Source organism: Balearica regulorum, chromosome 31 (genome assembly GCF_011004875.1).
Source record: "Balearica regulorum gibbericeps isolate bBalReg1 chromosome 31, bBalReg1.pri, whole genome shotgun sequence".
Taxonomy (NCBI): domain Eukaryota; kingdom Metazoa; phylum Chordata; class Aves; order Gruiformes; family Gruidae; genus Balearica; species Balearica regulorum.
This window is the reverse complement of record NC_046214.1, coordinates 827,742-850,315: the sequence shown is the minus strand read 5'-3', so window position 1 is coordinate 850,315 and position 22,574 is coordinate 827,742. Positions and strand designations below refer to the sequence as shown.

The following is a 22,574-nucleotide window of genomic DNA, read 5'->3' as shown; positions in this document are numbered from 1 at the left end:
AGGGAGAGGGACCCTGGCTCAGCTCCCAGCACTGCCGGCTTTAGGGGAGGGACACAAAATACCCTCTGCCATGGAAATGTGCCCAAATTAGCAGCCTCCCAGACAGGACCTTCTCCAGAGCAGGGGCTGGATGATGGCTTTTGGCAGCAGCCCATGTCTCCTGGGGATCCCTTCTCCCTCCCCTGGACTCTCCCTCCTCTGCCTCCCACAGCACTGAGGGAAAGGTCCCCCCATTGCTCCTGCTCTCATCCCCCCTGCACCTGCACACAGGTACTGCCCCCACACAAACTCTCCCTGACACCCCTGGGAGGCAGCAGGAGGGCAGGGCTGGGGGCTGGAGCACAGCAGGACGAGGGGCTCCCAGGGCTGCTGTGGGGCCTTACAGTCCCTGCCCAAGAAGGAGGCAGCTCTGGGGAGCTACCAGCTCCAAGGTCTGTGAGGGCCCAAGGGAGCAGGAACAGCTCATGGAGCCTGGGTACCTGGCAGAGCCAGGGAAGTGGCAATCCCAGCCCCGTGTGCCCCAGCAAGTGGCTCTGCACCCTGTGCCAGGACAGTGGGGAGTGGACGTGAGACCCCCTGGGGCTAGATGGGGTGTTCAGGGCACTGCAGCCACCTTAGGGCTCGTTTCTGTGAGACCAGAGCCCAGGGTTCACCCCAACACAGCAGCTCTGTCATGCCCTCTATGCCACGGGACCAGTGTGGCCCAGGCAGGGCCTGGGGGAAAGAGCAGCTGGGGAACCACAGGGTGAGGAGATGGGCGCTCCCTCTGGGGTGCATCACGGGACCTTGCAGAGAGCCATTTTTGCTGGAAGCTCTGGCTGGCAGGATGGAAATGTCTCTGTCAGCAGGAATATTCCCCAGGGAACATGGGCTCTCGCAGCTCCACAGCCTGACCCTGAACCCACTGTCCCCAAGACATGCCCCTTCCTCACCACCATGTCCTTGTGCTCTGCTCCCCCTGATCAGCCTCAGGGAGACACCCCAACACCTGGGCAGGCAAGCACCAGCTCTGGGTCATACCCCCAAAGGCTTTTAATAAGAACAAATGTGGAGGCAGGGGGTAAACACAGGAGAATAAAACCAGAGGCAATGCCCGGCTGTTTCTGCTGCCTGTGGGAAAAGGCAGACGGTTCCCTGGTGCTCACGGCTCTCCCAGCTGCACAGACCTCTCCTCCCTCCTGGCTGCACCCAGCTGCACAGCAGGGATGGGCTGTCCTGGCCCGGGGCCCAGGGACTGTTGTGCACTGAGCTTTGGTGTCACAGCCTTGGTGTCCTCAGGGGGATGTGCCAGAGACACCTCCTCAGCATCGTCATAGCCTGTGCTCTCCAGGGACAGGGACCAGGCATCTCCCTCAGCTCCAGGGGCCCCAGCACTTCTCTGGGAGCGCAGCTTTGGCCCTGCAGGCAGCAAGGCAGCCCATTGCACTTTAGTCCCATGAGGTGCTCCTCCTGGTCTGTACATCACCTCCCCCCCTTCTCCTCACCACTCCTGAGATGGTCAGCTCCCTCTCCCACCCCCGGTCCCCCCAAGGAAAACTCCCAGGGCAGGTTCCCCCATCCCAGGATTTTGGGATCTCAGTATGGCAGCGACTCATCCTGCACCAGGGATGGCACCCCAGGAACCGGCAGCGCTATCTTTCCCTCTCACCTCCAGGTGCATCCCTGGGCCCTGCTCCCTCCTCTGGGGCCCTGGGCATTTCCCAGTCTCCCTGACCAGAGGCAGGATCCTCCCCAGGGTCAGAAACCTCCCTGGCATCATCATAGCCATCAGCTGGATCACCTCTGGGCACCACAGGCATGTCTGAAAGGAGAGGAGAGCTGGTGACAGTGAGAAGACATGTGCTGCAGAGCAGAGGATGGGAAGATACGCAGGGACATGGGGCTCAGACACTGGTTTTGGCAGCACCACAGGAGAACCCCACCCGTGTCTTCTCCAGCTCTAATGGTGACACCATTGTCCATCCCAAGTCTGCAGGGAGGAGAGATCCACCCCTTCCGGCCCCCGTTACCTGGGGCTGACCCCAGACCATCCTCCTCCTCACTGTCCCCGGTCTGGGGCTGCACCTTGGTCAGGGACCCCTCTGAATAGGAGCCTGGAGAGAGGCGATGCAAGTGTTATGGGAGTGCACTCTGCTGACCCAGCTTGGGCTCAGTGCTGCTGGGGACAGGGGACCCACTGAGCCAGGGCTGCGTGGGGAGGAGGGCTCAGGACTCAGCCTGCTCCCCTGGACAAACCCCCTCTCACAGGGGCTCCCAGACCTGCCCCGGGACAGCCCCTTCCCTCACCCCTCCGGTGCCAGGTGGGATGCAGGGACAGGCAGAGAGGGGCTGTCCCTGGCTGGGATGGGCAGAGCTGGTGCAGAGGAAGCTCCTCTCCCACGCCCACCACCTGGCTGCTGTCCCCACACACCCCACAGCCCCACAGCTGCAGGGACCATGGGCCAGGGGGCTGCAGGGGGTCAGCCTTGGCTGGGGGCCAGGGCAAAGAGCCCTGCAGATGTGCGCCCCCCATGCGGGATCCACACCCACCTGAGCTCCTGAACCTCGCCTGCTTCTCCCACGCTGGGCTGTAACCGATCTCCTCGTACAGGGCCTCAGGGAAGGGCTCCCAAGCTCTCTCGGAGCCTGCGGACAGAGGCAGGGCTGGCTCAGGGATGGGCAGAGAGGGGACGGCATCGTGCTCTGCTCCAGCAGCCCTCTTCCCCTGGGCCAGCCCAGGGCTGGCCCCACAGCACAGCCTCACTGCACTGTCCTGTCACTGCTGACACTTGCTTAGGAAGAGCAATGTCCCCATGGAGATGGTCGGGGCAGCAACACCCTCACACCATCCCCTCAGAGATAGCCCTCATGCCCCTCTGGGCCCTGGGCCAGGTCCCTGGTGCTGAGCTTGGAGCAGCTCCTGCCTTTCCTCTGCCCCTGGAGCTGCCCCCTCCCTGCCCCATGGATCCATAGCACAGTCCCTGCCCTGCTAGGGGGTAGGTATGGGTTGGAGGGAGGAACAGCCTGGGGGCCTGACACCACAGGGATGGACCCTGCTGTCCCATGCTTCTCCCAGCATCTCCCCTGCCCCACAGCCCCCTCCAGAGCTGCCCAGAGCACTGCCAGTGGCACAGCCTCACCTGTCTCCCCTCTGCTCCCATCTCCCCCAGCACAGCTTGGGTATTTCTCCCCTTGCCCCACCCCTAACTCCCCCCATTTCTGGACTCTCTCTGCCCCTTGCTGCTGGTGGCCCATGGTCAGGCAGTCAATGGGGCAGCACATGGGGATGCAGGCCGCACACACTCTTGTCCCCCCAGCTCTGCCTGTACCCCTCACTGACACACCACTGCACCCCTGGCCTTGCCAGGAGGCATCTTCCCCTGGGACCGTGGGGGAAGGACCCACCTCTGCGCCCAGCCCTAGCGCTCCACACTTGCCCAGCCAGGAGGGCCAGGAGCAGGCAGAGAAGGGCTCCCAGGATGATGCAGATGATGATGGGCAATGAGACTCTCCCGCTGCCCGTTGGATGGCCCTGGGTGGGATCTGCACGGGCAGGAACACAGAAATAGCAGCAGCAGGCCTGGGAGAGGTGGGGGGCTGGGACAGCCCAGTCCTGACCCCCCTTACACCGGGGGTAAGGGACCCCAGGGGGTGGGTGATGGGGAAGCTCTTATCCTACCGGGTAATGACAGCCCTCCCGAAACCCCTCCCCCTACTGCTAACCTGGTGACACCTCTTGGGAGTTTGAATCCCCGGCAAGGAGCCCCTTCCCTCTGGCTGTGGGTCACAGCCTGGCCCTGGGAAGACCCAGCACTGATGGGGAGGACAGCTTACCTGCTCGGGGGGTTGGTGCTGCTGTCCTGGGTGCAGCTGCAGAGGAGGAGAAGGAAAGCTGGGCTGAGAGGCTGGGTGTGCAGGTACCAGGGAGCCTCCTCTCTGGCACCCTGTGTGTGTGTGTGCACGTGTGCAGACATCCCTGACACATCCCACCCAACGTGTCCCTCCTGTGGGGCTGGTCAGGGTGGCCAGGAAGGAGCCCAGGGTCATGGGCAGGACAGTGCAGGCAGCCCGGAAGATGCCCCTGGGGGCTGCAGGGCCCTGCGGGCAGAGGCTGGAGGACATCCAGCCCCACAGAAGCTGCTGCCCACTTGGCACCAGGCTCCCAGGCTCTGCACGGACAGCCTTGCTCTCAGGAGCTCTACAGCCATGCTGGGACCCAGCGGGGAAAACGCCTGCCCCAGCTCCTTGCCAATACCCACGTTAGGGGTCCCAGCCCTGCCCCTCACCCGAGCAGTTCACGGCAGCGTCCTCCTTATGCCGGCAGGCACCGCTGTCCCCAGGCCGGGCCCAGCAGTCCTGCAGAGACGGCTCTGTCCCCCGGCACTCCACCTGCTCCAGCCAGATGGGGCCCGTCCCCTCCCCAAAGGCAGCCTCGCCCAGGGCAGACACTGCGGGGCCACAGCCCAGCTGCCTGCATGCCACCTCGGCATCCTGCATGTCCCAGGAGTCGTCGCACACCGTCCCCCAGGAGCCACGGTGCCACACCTCCACTCTGCCCGAGCACCCGTTCTCGCCTCCCACGGCACGAATCTTCTCCCTGTCTGGAGAAGGCAGAGACCTCTCAGGGCACGGGACAGCAGGCAGAGCCCTGCCAGCTGAGACAGGCATGCAGAGGAGCAGCTACCTGTGCAGCTCCTGGAGTTTGGGCACGTGCCCCCCAGGGCCGGGGGCGTTTCTGGCTGTCTCCCTGGAGAAGGAAATGCAGTGGTGAAGGGGCTGCTGCAGGGGGGTTGCGTGGCACAGAGCGGGGCAGAGTTCTGCTCACGCATCCCTGTGCCACCTCGCTCACGGCAGCAGCTGAACCCCGGTCACTCAGGGGACACACACGGCACACGGTGGGGGACCCTGACTGCTCAGCCCCAAAGGGAGCCTGGTTCACAGAGCAGCAGGAGGAGGGGACACTCCTTGGAGCCCTGACAGGTCCCTTCTGAGACCTTGCCTGGAGACACCTCTGCCTCCCCCAGGCACTGCTGGGAGCTCAGCTGGCAACTGCTGGTGACTGTGTGGGCTCTGAGAGCTGAAGTCCCCTTTGTGCCACCACCAGCAGCAGCAGCAGCAGGAGGGTCTGGCATGGGAAGGAAAAGCCCCTGTGGGCTCTGTCTCTGCCTTTGACAATGCCCAGCAGGGAGCAGGAGCTGGGGATGCTGGTGCCCGGGTGGCTCAGAGTTACCGTTGCAGGTGATGTGGGTCTCATCTCGCAGGTCATCGCAGGACTGTGGGTCCCAGGGAGCGGAGGGACACTGCCAGAAGGAGCTGTTTCTCTCCCCACACTCCACGTGATCCAGCCAGGTGGGGCCAGTCAGCCTGCCAGAGGTCGGGTATGGTTCCAAGGATTTTGCATCCCCGCAGCCCAGCTCCTTGCAGGCCAGCGACACCGTTTTGGGAGTCATTGAGTTGGAGCAAACACTCCCCCATGTCCCATTATAGAAAACCTGCAGGCGCCCGGAGCAGGTGGTGCTGTTCTCTAGCCTCAGGGCCATGAACTCTGGGAGGAAAGGCACCAAGGTAGAACAGGCTGGTCTGGAGCTGTGGGAGCAGGGGTATCCCTGCAGCCCCCGTGCCCTCAGCCAGGCAAAGGCACAGCCAGCAAGTCCCACTTGCACCCATGGACAGAGAAAAGTCCCTGATGGACAGACACCCCTGCCCTCCCCACTAACCCTTGGGGACAACTGAGCTCCCCAGAGACCATTGATGGGACTGAGGGGACATGTGTGTGGGTGTCCCCAGGATGGGCTTGGGCAGGGGCTCAGAGGTAGCCAGGGACAGCCTCGAGCGTTGCCGGCTCTCCCCTTGGCCCGGCCTCCCCAGGCACTGGGCTCCCACCACAGCTCCCAGCACAGACCTGAGCAGACGACTCCTGCGTCCTCTTTGTGCCCGCAGTCGTGCTTCCCCCAGGACCCTGCCGGGCAGTCCCAGAGAGCAGCTTCGGCCCCGGAGCAGCTCACACTCTCCAGCCAGATCTGCCCGGAGCCTTCCCCAAACTGAGCAGAGCCAACCGCCTCCACCGCCCCTCCGCAGCCCAGCTGGTGGCAAACGACAGCGGCATCGGGCAGGTCCCAGCCATCATCGCAGACGGTCCCCCAGCTGCCCTGGTAGTACATCTCCACTCTCCCAGCACAGCGCCCGGACCCGTTCACCAGCCGGACCTGCCGGCTCCCTGCAGCGGGAAGAAACCCCGGCTGCTGTCAGGGGCTGGTGCCCACCCAGCTCAGAGCCTGGGGGGCCCCGGCAGTGCCACTCACCCCAGCAAACGACCCCACATCCTCTGCAATCCCTGCTGACAGCACGCTCTCGGGCAGGGATGTGTTGCAGAGGGTCAGGTTGGCCTCACGCCCTGCGCACCGCACCCCTCGCAGCCCCACGGGACCCGTCCCTCTCTCAGGCTTTGGGGGGTTGTAGGCTGTCTCTGCCCCTCCGCACCGCAGCTGCCGGCACACCACGCTGGCCTCCTGCATGTCCCACTCATCATCCAGGACTCTGCCCCACGTCCCACGCTGGAAGATCTCCACTCGCCCGTCACACCGGCTCCCTCCACCCACCAGCCGCAGGGATGCGGAGCTGGCTGAGCCTGGGGAGAGCAGCCATGCCCCAGCCCGCAGCAGCACCAGAGAGCCCAGGAACCTGAGCTGCCTCTCCAGGCTCTGGAAACCTCACAGTGCCCTGAAGTTCACCTGCCTGCCCCCAGCCCTCTCCAGTGAGCTTCAGGAGCAGGTTTCCACAGGGTTGGTTTCCCAGTCCCTGAGCCTTCCAGGGCAAGAGACTCTCTTGGCTCTTGCTGGGGCAGAACCACCCAGCACGTTCCTTCTGAGGCAGATGGGGCAGCTCCCGCAGGAGGGAGGAGCAGGTGGTGCAATGGCCTGGGGATGGGCAGCACCAGGACAAGCCTTGCCCAACCTCAGCGCTGGCACTGGCACTGCTGAGACACGGGCTACCCACATGTCTCTGCCTCTCTGCACCCTTGGGGAACGGGGACTGATCAGCAGCCAGGGCAAAGCCCAGTCCTGCTCTGCAGCTCACACCCCTGCTCTGCTGCTGCTGCTGCTGCTGCTGGGGAAACCCAGACAGCCCCTCTGGGTGTGGGATTGGGCTCTGTGGGACTCTCTGTGGGGCTGGGACAGGGCTGTCTGCAGCCAGAGGGATGGAGCTGAGCCCCACAGCCCTGTCCTGAGCCTGTCCCACAGCATGACAGCAGGGGACTCCAGGCTTGGTGGTGGCCTCAGGGCCTAAGCCCATGCTCAAGAGGGGCAGAGATGTCTGACCCTGTTCAGTCCTCATCTCTCCCATGTCAGAGCATTCAGTCTGAGCACATCAAGCTCTCCACTCCTGGTGAAGCTGGGGTTTCTCCAGGCAGAAATTCACCCTGCTGCTGCTGCCATGGGGTCCCTTGCTGTGGGTGGCCATGTCACACCCAAGGGGAAAATGGAGTCAACACAGTGTTTTCCCAGCACTCACCTGAGCAAATGACAGCAGCGACATTCTCCTGGGAGCATGGTGAGGCTCCCAGGGCAGTCACTGGGCACTCTCCCAGGTGGCCTTCAGTCCCATCACAGTGGAATGACTCTCTCCAGGTGGGGCCCGTGCCTCTCCCAAAATGCCCTCCTCCAGGAATGGACTCAGCAAACCCACAGTTGAGGTGATGACAGAGAACGTGGGCGTCCAAGAAGTCCCAACGGGAAGCACAGAGGGTGCCCCAGGTCCCCAGCACCTGGACCTCCACCCTCCCAGCACAAGCTGTGCTGCCATTCACCAGCCTGAACCCTGTGTACTCTGGGGAGAGAGGAAGATGAGAGAGGCTGCGTTGGTGCTCTGACAACATCGGTAGCTGGAGGACAGGCCAGACAGACAGCCTTCCTTTCTGCTCCTTCTGCAGTCTCTTAGGGCTGCAGAAAACCACATCACTCCTCCTGCCTTAACACCCAGCACAGCACAGGCCCCGTTCTTCTCCCTGTCCCCAGCTCACACTCAGCATTCAACACCCCACCCCGAGTCCTTACTTGTGCAGGTGAGACCGGCATCGTTGGCGTGGGTGCAGGGCTGGTCCCTGGGGGGCCCTCTTGGGCAGGAGGCGAGAAGGGATTCATTCCCCAAACACTGCAGCTCTCTGTCCCAGATGGAACCAACACCTTTTCCAAAATGAGCTGCCCCAGGCATGGACAGGGCTACGCCGCACTGCAGCTCCCCACAGACCACGTCAGCGGCTTTGGGACCAAAGTCTGAGTCACAGACAGCTTTCCACTGGTTCCCGTCATGGATCTCCACTCGTCCTGAGCAGGGACTGTCCCCTCCAACCAACTGGACAAATCCTGGAGCAACCAAAGCCCCCTGAGAGGTCCCAGAGCCCTCTGGCAGTTGCCTGACCACGCCTCGCCTCACCTCATCTCCAAGTTAGTGACAGGCGAAGAGTCCCACAACCACACCAGCAGCTGCCAGTGGGTGCTGATGGCACAAACACACCAGAGACCCCCCCCCTCACTCTTCATAAATCAGCACAGCACTCGGGGGCTGGCTTTTCTCCCAAACCCACAACCACAGGCACCACTTAGGTCAGCTGCTGCTATTCTGGATACCTTGGGCTGCTGGGAACTGTCCCAGGCCCTGCAGCACCTGGAGCTCTGAGGCCCAAGGAGATGGGCCCAGGTGCTGTTGGCTGTTGCAGCCTGCTCTGGGGCTGGGGTAGGCAGGAGAGGCTGGGCAGCAGGTCAGCACTGCCTGCACAGGGGTGTTTCCCTCTGGGCTGGCTCTCATGGGGTGACCCTGGCAGAGGAATGAGGTGGCCATGGGCCACCCTGCTCTTCTGCCCAAGGCCAATGCTCGTCCCCTCTCAGCAGACCCTCTGCTTTGGGAGACATGAGTCTGCCAGGGAACACAACCCAAAAGTCCCTGGCCACCTTGGGCCCTTCCCTGGGGCTCTGGGTGGCCACATGAGCTGCTCTCAGCGCCTCTGGCAGGGGGGAACTAGGTCCTCGGTGCTGCCAGACAGCTCCTGTGTGAACAGGAGGTGAACGATGGGAACCAACAGAGACTGCGGGGCAGGGTGGGCATTCATCTCCCAGCCCCAGGCACCCACGGAGGGTGGGCTGAGCCACATCAGGGGTCAGGCAGTGGCAGGTTCCCCCCGGGGCTTTCCTCAGGGACCAGGGAAACCAGCAATGACAGTTCCAGCTCAGCAGTGTGACCAGCCACACCGGGCCCTTCTCCAGTACCCCCTTGTTTCCCTGAGGGCACAGCCAGGTCCCTTCCCCCATCCCAGCCACAAAGGTGGCAAATGGGCTGGCCCCTTACCTGAACATGTCACTCCAGCATCCCGAAAGTGAAAACAGTATTGTCTATTCCTTCCTGTGTTTTTGCAGTCAGACAGGGCAGACTCTGTTCCACGACACTCAACACCAGACATCCAAACGGGGCCAGATCCTGGCCCAAAGTCTGGATTACCATGAGCTTTAACAGCAGACCCACAGCCAAGTTGCTTACAAACCACTGTAGCATCAGCCATGTCCCAGTCATAATGACACACGGTCCCCCAACGGCCTCGTTGTTTGACCTCCACTCTTCCAGCACAGCGTCTGCCACCATTTTCCAGCCTCACCTCTGCAGCCCCTTCAAACATCAACATGGGAATGGTCAGGAGAACACCGAGCCACAGACCACAGGTCTGGAGGTCCCTCCTGACTAGGCTGAGTCACAGGCACCAGCATGGGAGCCCTCCCCCTTCCACGCTGCCCCCAGGGCAATGTCAGGGTCCCTTTTCTCCCCACAGGCTGCAAAGGGCTGGAGGTGCCCAGCTCTGGCCCTGCTGGGCCATTCACCACCCCACAGCCTGCAGCACCTCCTCCCACCAAAACACCCCCCTGCCCATGCCCACCCGTACACTGTGCCCAGCCCTGCACAGGCGCCATCTCCTCACTAGCCCAGAAACCCCTGTACAGCCCCGTGCCCCCAGGCCCACACCTCCCTCTCCCACCCAGAGAGGCACAGGCAAAGGCAGAAATTCCATCGACTGGAGCAACATCTGCCCCCCATCTCAGCGGCACCTTCAAAGCAACCCCATTCCCAGAGGTGTCCCAATGACCCCACTGGCCCCATCTGTGGGACAAGGATGTCGGCACTTACCCCTGCACAGCTGCACCCAGAGGAGCAGCCACAGCACCTGAGGGAACAGGAGTCCCTCCATCCCCAGCCTCAGCCTCCTGCCCTGCTGGCACAGCCCTGCGGCACCCCACTCCCTCTCACGCCTCCTGGGGAGTCATGGGGACAACGATGATGGGAGGGTAATATATCTCTGTCGATGCCCACCCAGCTGCAAGAGGAACCAATTGAAGCAGCAGAACCTTTTTAGACGTTATCGGGAGCGATCTCCCCTCTGACACAGCCAAGCCCTCCAATGAACTTCTCCAGCGCCGTTCATGACCATATATGAGGGACACAGATCTCCCGCTGTGGGTGTCATTGTCGCTGCATCGGGAAATCGTCATGGGGTAATTTGCGTGTGGAGGGGAAATGGGTCTGTCACCCCTTGACCCCTGCTGTGGGCACAGGGAGCAATGAGCATCTCCTCTGCTGGGCTCACCCAAGAAGCCAAGGCGTGAGTGTCCAGGCACTGCCAAGCCATGGGAACCACGGAGCTGGGACTGCTCTGGGGTCTGTGTCAGCTTGGAAAGGAAACAGCCCCTGCCCCTGCTACAGCCCCCGCTGTGCTGGGAGCAGCAGCTGGGAAAAGTCCTCAGCCAGGGGAAGAGCTCCATGCCAGGAGTGCTGGCTTGCCTGTCCCTCCCCGGAGAGCCCCACGGCAGGTCCCTCGCAGGAGCCCGAGCTGGGACATGTCCCTGCCCTGGCAGCAGACACGCAGTCCCAAGGCTCAGACGTGTCCCTGACTCTCCGCGTGTCACCCAGGGGCCGTTATTCCCCACGGGCAGATTGGGAGCTGGAGCCTGCAGGTGCACAAACCACAGCCCACGTGGCCTGGCAGCGCTCGCCGCACTCCCCCCGCAGCACCCCGGCAGGCACTCTGTGGTTTCCTCCCGGCACCGTGCCCAGGCACATCCCTGCGGGGCCCCCGAGCCACCCCCACCACGACTGCTCCAGCCAGGGCTGCAGGGGCTGCTCCTTCAGCCTCACAGGCACGGGGCTGGGCAGCTCCCGGCCCCCGGCATGCCCCTCTGATGCACATGCCCGCTCAGCACCAAGCCCCACGGCCATGGGCTGATGTCACCTCACACCCTCCTAGTGCCATCGCTCTCTGATCAGCACTTATACTGACAGTGACCTCACATCCCTCCCACTGCCAGCGCTCTCTGCTCGGGAGTTACAGTGACCGTGACCTCACACCCTCCTACTCCTGCTGCTGTGTGCTCATGGGTCACACTGTCGCATGTGTGTGTGTGCTGTGTTGTGTACAGGATTCTGCTGACGATGGTTCTTCTAAAAACCCATGTTTGGGTGGAGTCTAAATGATTATTTTGATGACATCAGAAGCACCCACACAAGCCATATGTTTACTCTTGTTGTTGAGAAATTTTTTTACCAGACAATGAATAGCTTTGAATTTTACAAGGCTGATGAATGATTAATGTGTACGGAGAAGATATCCTAACCTTGAGAATAGAAACACTCTGGCAGGGTTGGCCAAACAGGGTTGATAAGGAAGAACAGCTTGGCCAGGTAACAGAGTTGGGAAACATTCAAGGAGAAGAAATTGTCCTCGAGACCATAAAAAGGAAGAAGTAGTGGGGGGCTAACTCCCCAAACGACGACCAATGAGCACACAAGATCCCTGCGCATGCGTAGTGCAGTTTTGCAACAACAGCATTGTGTGAGTATAGTAGATAAGCAGAGAGACAGAGACTTCTTGGAAAATGTATGAATATTTATGTCTTTAAGGTATATAAAGGGTGAACTTTTGTTTTAGGGTATGCATGATAGGCGGAGTTATCCCCCATGCATCTGGCACCATAATAAAGAATGCCTGCTTTCTAATACTAAAAATGGAGTACTAGATAGTTTATTATCCCATATTTGGTGACATTGGCCTAAAAACTACTCCATCACCAGGAAAATCACAAGCTCATGCTCAATCCATGGGCATACTCCTGGCCTATCCACCACTCAGCCAAAGGTGATGTCATAGCATCTACCACTGCCATGTGCCTGTTCCTGGCTTATCAGGTACACAGGCACCACTGACATCGCAAGGACATTCACCAGACATCTGCCAGCTCCTGGCCTATCACCTCCTCAGGCACCAGGCCTCACAAGCACCTACACTATCCATAAGCCTGCTCCTAGCCTTTCAGCTCCTCAGGCAATAGAGACCTCATGAGAACCTGCACAGCCCATGGGCCTGCTCCTGGCCTATCAAGTATTAAGGCACTAATGATCTCACCAACCCCTACACAAGCTTTTGGCTTTTGCCTGGCCTATCAGCTACTTGGGAACCAGTGACCTCACAAACACCCACACAGACATCTGCCTGCTCCTGCCCTGTCAGCTATTTGGGAAGCAGTGACCTCACAACAACCTACACAGTCCATAGGACTGCTCCAGGCCTATCGACTCCTCCACTGAAAGTGACCTCACAAGCACATATCCTCCTGTATGCCATGTACTTGTTGTTGAGGTATTCAGTCTCCAGGGACCTCACAAGCACCTATACAAGCCATGAGGCTACTCTTGGCCTATCAACTGCTCCAGCAGCTGTGACCTAAGGAGGTGTTTCTATACTTTTGGAAATGTTTATGGAAAAAACACATATATCAATATATAATAATTAATATAATCAATATAATAGAAAATAAATTATAATTAAATTATTATTATAATTAATGATATATCAAAATAGTGTATCTATTTATAAATAAATAATTTTATTAATATAATTATACACACCCTGTTATAAATATATTTCTATGTATCATATATATGGTATCTCTTTTCCTATTTGAGCACTTCCTGGTCCAAAGGACACAGGCAGCCAATTGCAAGGCTGCCTGAGAACACCTGGCTATGATGCTGTCAACAAAGGGCTGCCAGCCAATCACCATGCAGGATGAAAGGAGGCAGGCAGAAGCGGCCTCCTCCCTGGATGTAATGACAGGGCGCTTCCTTTGTGACGTGCACCTGAGGACATCAGGACGGGGCAGCCGGTCCTGCCAGCCAATCACAGGGGCTGCTTGAGAACACAGGGGGGTGACGGTGTCAAGAAATGGCTGTTAGCCAATCACAGAGCAGTAGGCCGTTCACCAAGATGGCGGCTCTCGGCCATGCAATGGCAGCACCCACTGTCCTGGAAGGGTGGCCAGAGCAAAATGGCGGCCGCGGTGTGTGTAGCGGAAGGGCCTTCCTGGTCTGATGTAACCTGGCAGGGGTGGCCGGTGCTGCCAGCCAATCCCAGCAGAGCACATGCCCAGCAGAGGAGAGGGACTTGCGGGGCAAGTGGCCCCTGCGGCTGCTGGGAGGGGGCGGGACTTCCCCTGGCAGCTGGTGGGCGGGGCAGCTGTGGCGGCGTGTCTCCCGTAGCAGTGGTGCCTGTGCTCCTGGCGTGTTCCAGGGCAGGGATCCCCCGGCGCACCAGGAAGGCACCCAGGGAGGGACAAACAGCCCAGCCAGAGCTGGGCCGCCAGAGCTGGGAGAGCCTCCAGTTCCCTCCCATCTCCAGAGCCCGTGTGGGATGGTCTCACAGAACAGACGGGTCCTTCAGCTGACAGGAAACACCGGCTCTGGTGGAGCTCTGGGGGCAGCTTGTCTGAGCTTCTCCTCCTGGGGAACCTGCAGCTGCCCCAGCACCGCCTGGAGTCACCGTCTGACACCGTCACAAAAGGACCCCTCGCTCTGGGGGTGTGGGACTGCCGGCACCTGCACCAGCAGCATCCATAGTTTACTGTCGCTCACGGCATCCAGCCAAAGCCTCTCTTCCGCTCATCTGTCTGGGGGGGTGTGGCAGGAGCGTGTCTGATCCCTTCGGAGTATCTGGTCAAGGACCTGTTTCAGTGCAACAAGGGATCCTAAAACAGTGAGCAAAGGAGGAAGCCATAGACAGGACCCTACAGGGACCCAAACCTGAGTGGCAAACGAGAAGGGAGGCAGTGATGGGAACCAAAGCTGGTCAGTCACGCTAAGGGATGAAGGCATGTGAGAGGGTGAGAGGGTTTATTCCAGCAAGGTTGTCTGATTGGGGACCTTCTCATTTGGGAAACCAAGAGAAAAAGGGGAAAGCAGGAGCAACATCTGCTGAGACACAGACTTGACAAAATAAGCACAGTCAATGACAGGAAAGGAACTTTGCCAGGCACACTAATGGATGGGCCATCAGGAAACTACAGGTGCTGCCTCCAGGAAGATCAGCTGGACTTTTCAGCTGACATGGTTGTGAATCAGAGGGACCCTGGACTGGCAGGGATGCTGGAATCAACAGAGCTATGCAAAGCCATGAGGGACATGCAGCGGAAGGGGAAGCAGGGAGGAAGAAAGAGGGGAGTAGACAGGAAATGGCATAACAGAGGCCAGTTGCATGTAAAACTAGATTTGGCAGGGCAAAGGGGATGGAGTTCTGAACAACAGAAAGGGCCAAGGGCACTGCTGGTGTCTGAGGAACCACCAGGGAAACAACTGTGAAATGTTCATAGGAGTGGGGGTGTGTTCCTCTAAAAAAGTTGTCCTGGTCAATAGCCCAGCTGAAGCACCTCTAGACCAACGGATGCAGCCTGGGTAACAAAGAGGAGGAGCCCAGCACCATTGTGCAGCTAGAAACCTCATGGCTGGTGGTTGCTACAGGCCACCTGATTTTGATGAAGTCTTCTTTCTTCAACTACAGGAAGCATCATGCTCAGAGGCTCAGATCCTACTGGGGAACTTCAGTCCCGCTGGCATCTGCTGGAAAAGCAGCACAGCAAGCTGTAAACCGCCCAGGAGTGTTGTGGAGTGCATCAAGCATAATTTCTTAATCCAGGTGATAGACAGCCCAGCCAGAGGAGAAGGGTTACTAGACCTGTTGCTTCCAAGCATGGAAGAACTCATTAGAGAGGTCAAGACTGATGGCAGCCTGGGCTGGGTCTACAACCCTGTATTATTACCATGCTTTTCAACAGATTCTTCCACTGGAGCATTCCAAGACTGTGAAGGGCTGTTTTGTCCTTCACCTCTATGTCAGCGCATGCATTTATGCAACTAGTCTCAAGCTACCCTAGCTAATGGAGAGCTAAGTATCTGCCTTTACACAGATTTAGTTTTTCCTCTTGCTTTGCAGTTATCTTCCAATTGCTTTTTTGTTTTTCCCCTCACTCTTAAGGTTTTAAGAGGAATGTTTAGGAAGAATTCCTGTTATTTCTTTCTTGGACTTGATCCAGCATAGGTGAGATTACCTTAACGTACCCTGACTCAACGCTTGGCCCTGTGCAGAGTCACATCACTGTTCTGGAGTTTCCCTGGGTGTTACAGAAGTGCAATACTGCCCCAGGACTACACAGATGAGATTTCAGCTGTTTTAAATAAAGTTCAAACTGTAGCAATTCCACTTAAATGCTTTCCTTTGTTTGTGGAGCAAGTCCTCTGTTAAAGGAGGACTGAAAGGAAAGTTACTCATACCTGAAGGCTCAGTAGAGGAGGCTCTAGTAGAGGGAGGCTGTAGTAGAGGGAGGCTCTTTGATATCAGACTTCCTGCAAACTTTGCTGTTTTCTATTTGCTTTCTTAGCCGGTTACTGTATGTGTGGCTTCGAGGTCCAGATGGAAGGGGTGAGGGATGTCTGATCAATCTCCTTCAAGAGGAGCAGCCCTGGATTGAAACTCTGTATGGTTAGTAACTTTGAGCAAGAAATTGCATTGCAGGAATTATAGACTCCTTTAGGTTTACTTGTATAGTAAAGAAACAGTGAATGTGAAGTCACCTACACTTCTGCTGTGGCAATGGATGTCCCCATAGAAACTAAGAGAGAAAGTTATAGAATACTTAATTTTTGCCTTACTGGGTAAAAAGCAAAGGGAAAACAAAAAAGTATCTTGAAATTGTTAATCTTGACTTTGGGAGGACTGGCTCTTATTAATATGGCCTTTACATAACACTTTGTGACATAAGGCGTTAGCCTAAAAATACAAGTGAAAGCTCCTAGCTGTATTTTTGGATTTCCCTCATCACACTTCTTATCAAGAGTCTGGTCCTGTGCATTCTTCCAGGAAATGAAAAGCCGTGGTTGCAGTGTGCTGTGTGTCTGTGTGCAGCTGAGGGGCTAATAACCACCCTGGGCTGGAGGTACTCTGTGCCCTGTCCCCAGAGAAAATCCAATGGCTGTAGGGGTCACCTCGGCCTGAGCCATAACCCGCTCCTCTGAAAACCAGCATCTTCCTCTCCCCCAAGACCACCTCTCCCCCAGTCTGCTTTCTGCAAGCCTAAGGTTGCAAGAATTAACATCCTCCAGCAGATCGTCCAGCTCTGGCTCTCCGTCAGGCTGTGGCTACCATGCTTGGCTGATGGATGCTTTCCACTGAGTCCTTTTGCTTAGTGGAGCATGAGAACTGCGCCTACCCCAACGGTCCTCCTCACTGCCCCACAGCTGATGCTCGGGCAGGTGTATGCTTCATCAGAGCTTGCAGACACGTACACAAGTTTATGACCATCCCGGGCACCTCAAATGCCAACAGATGTGTCAGCAGCTGACTGGCACCCTCCATCCCCATGGATCACAGTGGAAGGGGCTGGCCTGCAGTCACCTATTTTGTTCTCAGTGAGCTGAGGCAAGAGGAATCCCACCCCCTGTGGGTCTGTGGGGTGCTTGGGGGAGAGCTGAAGCCCACGCCAGTCTCCAGACTACTCACCAGAGAGGAGAGACCTGATGGACACCGCTGAATCCCTGCCCTACGTGGGGGGGAAATGATCCCTGCCTGTCACTGCTGTGGTGTCCTGCCTGGCCATGGGACAGGGAGAGGGGTTAAGGGAGGGGAATATTTCAACCTCTCATAGACCACCATGCCATGGGAGGAAAAAAACCCACTTCTGAAATCCATCTCTCCAGTGCTCAGAGAGGGTCAATCAGTGATGACTTCAGTCTGCGTCAGCCTGCGCTCCCCAGGAGAGACCCTGATGCCTCTGAGAAGCTTCAGCCCTGGAGCCCCAGGGACATCTGCAGGGAGTGTGGGAGGGCAGAGAAGTGGTGAATGAATTCCTGATATGTGCACAGCTTTTGCTTTAACTGTGAAACTGCCTTCATCTTACCCCATGAGTTCACTCACTTTTACCCTTTGGATTCTTCTTCCCCATCCTGCTGGGAGGGAGGGAGGGAGGGAGCAGCTGTGTGGGGCTGAGCTGCCTACTGGGTTACACCACCCCACCAGGACTCGTTCTTGGGACAACCTCCCCAGAACCATCTGCCAGCTCTTACCCCTACAAGTCACCCCCAGACAAAGCTCCTCACCTGGGGCTGAGCTGAACAACTGGGGTCCAGCTGTGACCGCAGGACAAGGACACTCGATAGGACAAGGGCTCTCCTGGGTCCTCTGCAGCCTTTGTGATCCCCACAGATAAAGGTAGAATGCAAAGGAGAAGCTGAGAATATGTAGACCATGCCCATGACCATGAGAGCCCTCCAGAAGAGTCCCTCTGTCTAAATGTCCAGCCTGGCTTGGTTTGGCATGAAGAGAGAGAGGAGAAACTGTCCCAGGAGCCTCCTGCCAGACCCATCTCCTCCTGCCACCTTTCCAGCCCTGGCCATTCACCATGGTCCTTGGGAGGGCTGACCTTTGCCATGTCCTGCTGGGCTCAGTGCCCGTGTCGCTAGGAGAGGCAGTCCTGCCCAACCTCTGTCCTGGCCCAGAGCCCTGCAAAGTGCAGAGCAGGGCTGACTGGGAACCAGCACCTGGGACGCAGCTCAGACTGGGCAGGGGCAGGGTGCTGGGGGAGGCTGCCAAAGCAGGAGGGCTGCTGGGGGCTGGGGCACTGAGAGCTGCTGTGGGGGATGATGCCAAGGGAGACTTTTCTCCACCACTGAACACCCCCTGCCCCAGGTGATGTGCACAGCAGGGCCGTGGGGCCATGTGTGGGGCTGCATCTGCACAGGGGAGGGAATGCCCACAGCAGACACAATGCTCCAGGGAGCTCCCACACTGCTGGCACCTCAGAATTACCCCCAGCCCCCAGCCAGGCAGGGCTCTCGCCCTTCTTACTGCGATGGTTCCATGGACATTTGCTGGCTCAGGAGAAAGCACTGACCAATCTGATTGAACTCTCAAGTTCTCCCTGCTCAGAGCAGACCACGGTGCTAGAGACCTCCCTAGGTCCCTTCCCAGCCAAACCTCTGTATGGGGAGGGGATAAGCAGTGGAGGTGAGGGTAGTGTGTTGAGACATTGCTGGCATTTTTAATCCCCGGTCAACTCTGTCCTCGGGATTACTCAGTGAATGAGTTCATCCTTAAAAGGAGGCTCTGCTCCATGGGCACCAGGAATCAAACCAGCACTGGGATATCACCAAAATGGCTTCACTAAGGGAAAAATCCTACCTCACAAATTTTGTGGCCTTTAACGATGGTGTAAGAGCATTGATGGATAAGGGAAGAGCAACAGACGTCATCTACTTGGACTTGTGCAACGCATTTGACACAATCCTGCATGGCATCCTTGTCTCTAAATGTGAGAGACATGGATTCAATGGAGGGACCACTCAGTAGATAAGGACATGGCTGGATGGTCACACTCAAGGAGTTGTGGTCAATGGCTCTGTGTCCAAGTGGAGATCAGTGACAAGTGGTGTTCCTCAGGGACCAGCACTGTTTAACATCTTTGTTGGCGACATGGACAGTGGCATTGAGTGCACCCTCAGCAAGTTTGCCGACGACACCAAGCTCTGTGGTGTGGTCAACACACTGGGGATATGGGATGCCGTCCAGAGGGACTGTGTGTTAGGCTTGAGAGGTGGGCCCCTGCGAACCTCATGAACTTCAGCAAATACAAGTGCAAGGTCCTGCACATGAGTCGGGGCAATCTCAACACAACTACAGACTGGGCGGAGAATGGATTGAGAGCAGCCTTGCGCATAAGGAGGTAGGTGTGTTGATGAAAAGCTCAACATGAGCCAGCAATGCATGCTTGCAGCCCTGAAAACCAACCGTGTTTTTGGCTGCATCAAAAGCAGCGTGACCAGCAGGTCAAGGGAGGGGATTCTCCCATTCTACTCTGCTCTTGTGAGACCCCATCTGCAGTACTGCATCAAGCTCTGCTGGCCCCAGTACAAGAAAGACATGGAGCTGTTGGAGCGAGTCCAGAGGAGGCCAGGAAGATGATCAGAGGACTGGAGCATGTCTCCTGTGAAGACATACTGAGAGAGTTGGAGTTGTTCAGCCTGGAGAAGAGAAGGCTCCGCGGAGACCTTATTGCAGCCTTCCAATACCTGAAGGAGGCCCGCAGGAAGGATTGAGAAGGACTCCTTTATCAGGGAGTGTAGTGACAGGACAAGGGGTAATGGCTTTAAACTAAAGGAGTGTACTTTTAGATTATATATTAGCAAGAAATTCTTTACTGTTAGAGTGGTCAGTCACTGGCACAGGTTGCCCAGAAAAGTTGTGGATGCCCCATCCCTGGAAGTGTTTAAGACCAGGTTGGAAGGAGCTTTAGGGAAACGTGGCCTAGTGGAAGGTGTCCCTGCCTGCAGCAGGGGGGTTGGAACAAGATGACCTTTAAGGTCCCTTCCAACCCAAACCATTCTATAATACTATGATCCTATGAAAACACTCTCCTGAACTGTATGACATGGCTAAGCTGCATCTAGTGATGTCCACCTTCCACAAGGTGTAGTCCTACAAGAAATGCTTTAGACAGAGAATAGAAATTCCCATGTTGCTTGGTAGGAAAACATTGCCATTTCATTAAAAATGAGCCATTGACTACAACACCTTGAGTGTGACCATTCAGCCATCATACTCAAATGTTTCAGCTGATAAGAATATGCTGACATCTCTTTGAATGTCTAAGACCATTGTTCACCTTTCCAGGCAGATCTCAGTTGTCTGACCAAAACCACCCACAGCCACTCGTAGGGGCCCCAGAGTAGCTGAGGGGCTTGCCTGGGACTGGCAGCTGTCAGAGAGGAGCTGTGGGAGACCAGAGCCCCTGGGGAGCTGCAGGTGGAGGCTGGGCAAGGGGTCCCAGGGCATCTACACTGGCACCGAGCTTCTGTGTCCCTGAGACTGAAGGCATTTGTGTCCTACAAGTAACCCCAGTTCTGGAAAACAAGTTCCTTTTCAAAAAGGAAAAGAAACACAAATCCTATGAAAGACCAGAATATTAAAAGAAAACAAAACTACGAGGAATTGTAAACAATGTGAAGTGTATTGACATATTTTCTTTTCTTTAGATTATTTCCTTGTCTTCTTTTATTTCAAAGGGAGGGAATATATTATTTAGCATATGTAAGGCAAGAGCATTAAAAAAATATGAAAAATTATGTCTTGCACAGACCCCCATGCCAACTCCCAAAACTTTCCCTGCCCAGGACTGTTTATGTGTTGCAGATCAGTGGAATGCACCTCACTCAAAAACCAGAAGCAGCAATACTTTTTGTTAAAGGAAAATAATATTTTGACAGAGTTCCATAAGTTGGATGGAATTTAACAAAATGCATTCAACAGTGGTTTGACAAGGTTCAGCAGGTTTGGCCCTGTGAGGTGCCCACACCTGAGCTGTCTGTCCTCATGCCCACGGGGTGTTCAGAGACACGAGTCCTTCCCTTGCAGACGCAGAGGCAGTGCATGGCAGCAGTCACAGTGTCTCGCTGGGCTCCTGTTGCCACGTCAGGAGGCTGGGAGGCACCTCAGCCCTGCACTGTGTCGCCCTGCTCTGCACTCGTCTGAGGTGCCCCAAGGCATGAGGAATGGACACGGGCACCTGGGGTCAAGGAAGCCCGTCCCAGTGCTGCATGCAGGTGGTTGCCCAGGGGACGTTACTCTCTACGTCAAGTGATCTGGGGACACTGTGTGTTCCCACACACCTTCATGGTGTCCCCAGGAACAGCTGTGGGCATTTGTGCTCACTCAGGTTCCTCCCACCACACGCACACCATGTGCATGCTTACAGCTCGTCTGTACGATGCCAACATGGCCTTGTGACCTGGTCACTCGGTGTCCCCCTTTGGAGGCACAAACAACCCCTCTGAGCTGGGGTGGGAGGCCAGTGCTGGAGATGGTGGTTGTTCTTGGCTGCTGTGTGACGATGACCCCGGGGCAGCTTTCCCGGGGTGCCCAGCACACATGGGCACAGAGCAGGTCCTGCTCTGCTGGTGCTTCATGTCTCTGCCAGGAGGCCTGGCTGTGCGAGGACACTGCTGTGTGCCCCCACCCTGCACACTCACGCACCTGAGGTGTACACTGGTGTTTCCCTCTCGCTGGCACTTCCCAGCCCAGACATCCCAGCCTCTTCCCAGCTCTCACCACTCCCCTGCCCTCTCCCCAGAGGAGCAGAGCATCCCAGTCTGTGCTGGTCCCTCAGCAGGAAATGGAGAAGATGGAGGTGAGTGACAGTGTCTCTCTGGCTGGCAGGCTGAGAAGATCTCCACTCCAGGCAGCCTGCAGCCCCCCTGCCAGTCCCGCTCCCCAGGACACCACAGAGTCCTGGCCCTGGGGCTCCTCTGGCAGCTCCCGCTGCCCCAGTGGCAGGGCAGCCTGCCCCAAGCTGGCACCCGCAGCCAAGGGTTTCTCTTTCCATGCCTGCCCTGCACACACATGGTGCCCTGCTCTTCTCCCAGGACATCCCATCTCCCCACAGAGCCTTTCCTCAAGGTGGGCACATCTGTGCTGGCCTGGCCAGCCATTCCTAACCCCTGGACTATGCTCTCCACAGCCCTTGAAGTGGTGGAGCTGTTCTGCAGAGCAAGTGGGCTGTGGGGCCTGGGGTCACAGGGGGACTCTGCAAGGGACATGCTGGTCAGGCTGTGAGGATGACATGGTTTAGCCTCAGCCGGCAGCTAAGTGCCACGTGCGACTTGCTCACCCCTCCCCTGGCGGGCTGGGGAAGAGAACAGAAAAACAACGGCAAAGCCTCGAGGGTTGGGATAAGGGCAGTTTACTGGGACAGCAAGGGAGAGGGAAAACAATCAACAACAGTGCTGATAACAGATATTCACAATGGGTGATAAGAGAGAACGATTTACCAATCCGACGACCAAACGACTGGACGCTCAGCCCGTCCCGGAGCCATGCTGAGCCTGCCCCTGCCTGACTAGCCCCCTTTTATGGTGAGCATGACGTTACATGGTATGGAATAGCCCCCGGCCAGCTTGGCTCACCTGTCCTGGCTCCTTGGGAAATTAACTCTATCCTTGCCAGAACCAGGACATTATCCACCCCTTATTCCATACCATCTACGTCATGCCCAGATTATTTTACAGATCTCATTGCCTTACTCTATGGGCTATCGCTCTAAAATTTCCCTCAAGTTCATTTAGTCCATGGTTTTGGGTTCCATCTGCCATTACAGTCTCTCAGAGCAGGAGCAATGGTGTGTGCTGCTGGATTGTTGCATGCTGCATCCGGAGTCTTCACAGCCGGTGTATCTGGTATGGTCCAT

General features: G+C 57.3%; 1 pseudogene; it reads right to left on the bottom strand.

The window, feature by feature from the left end:
* Positions 1-1,029: 1,029 nt before the first annotated feature.
* Positions 1,030-22,574, bottom strand: part of LOC142598832 (scavenger receptor cysteine-rich type 1 protein M130-like) — a 31,084-nt pseudogene continuing 9,539 nt past the window's right edge.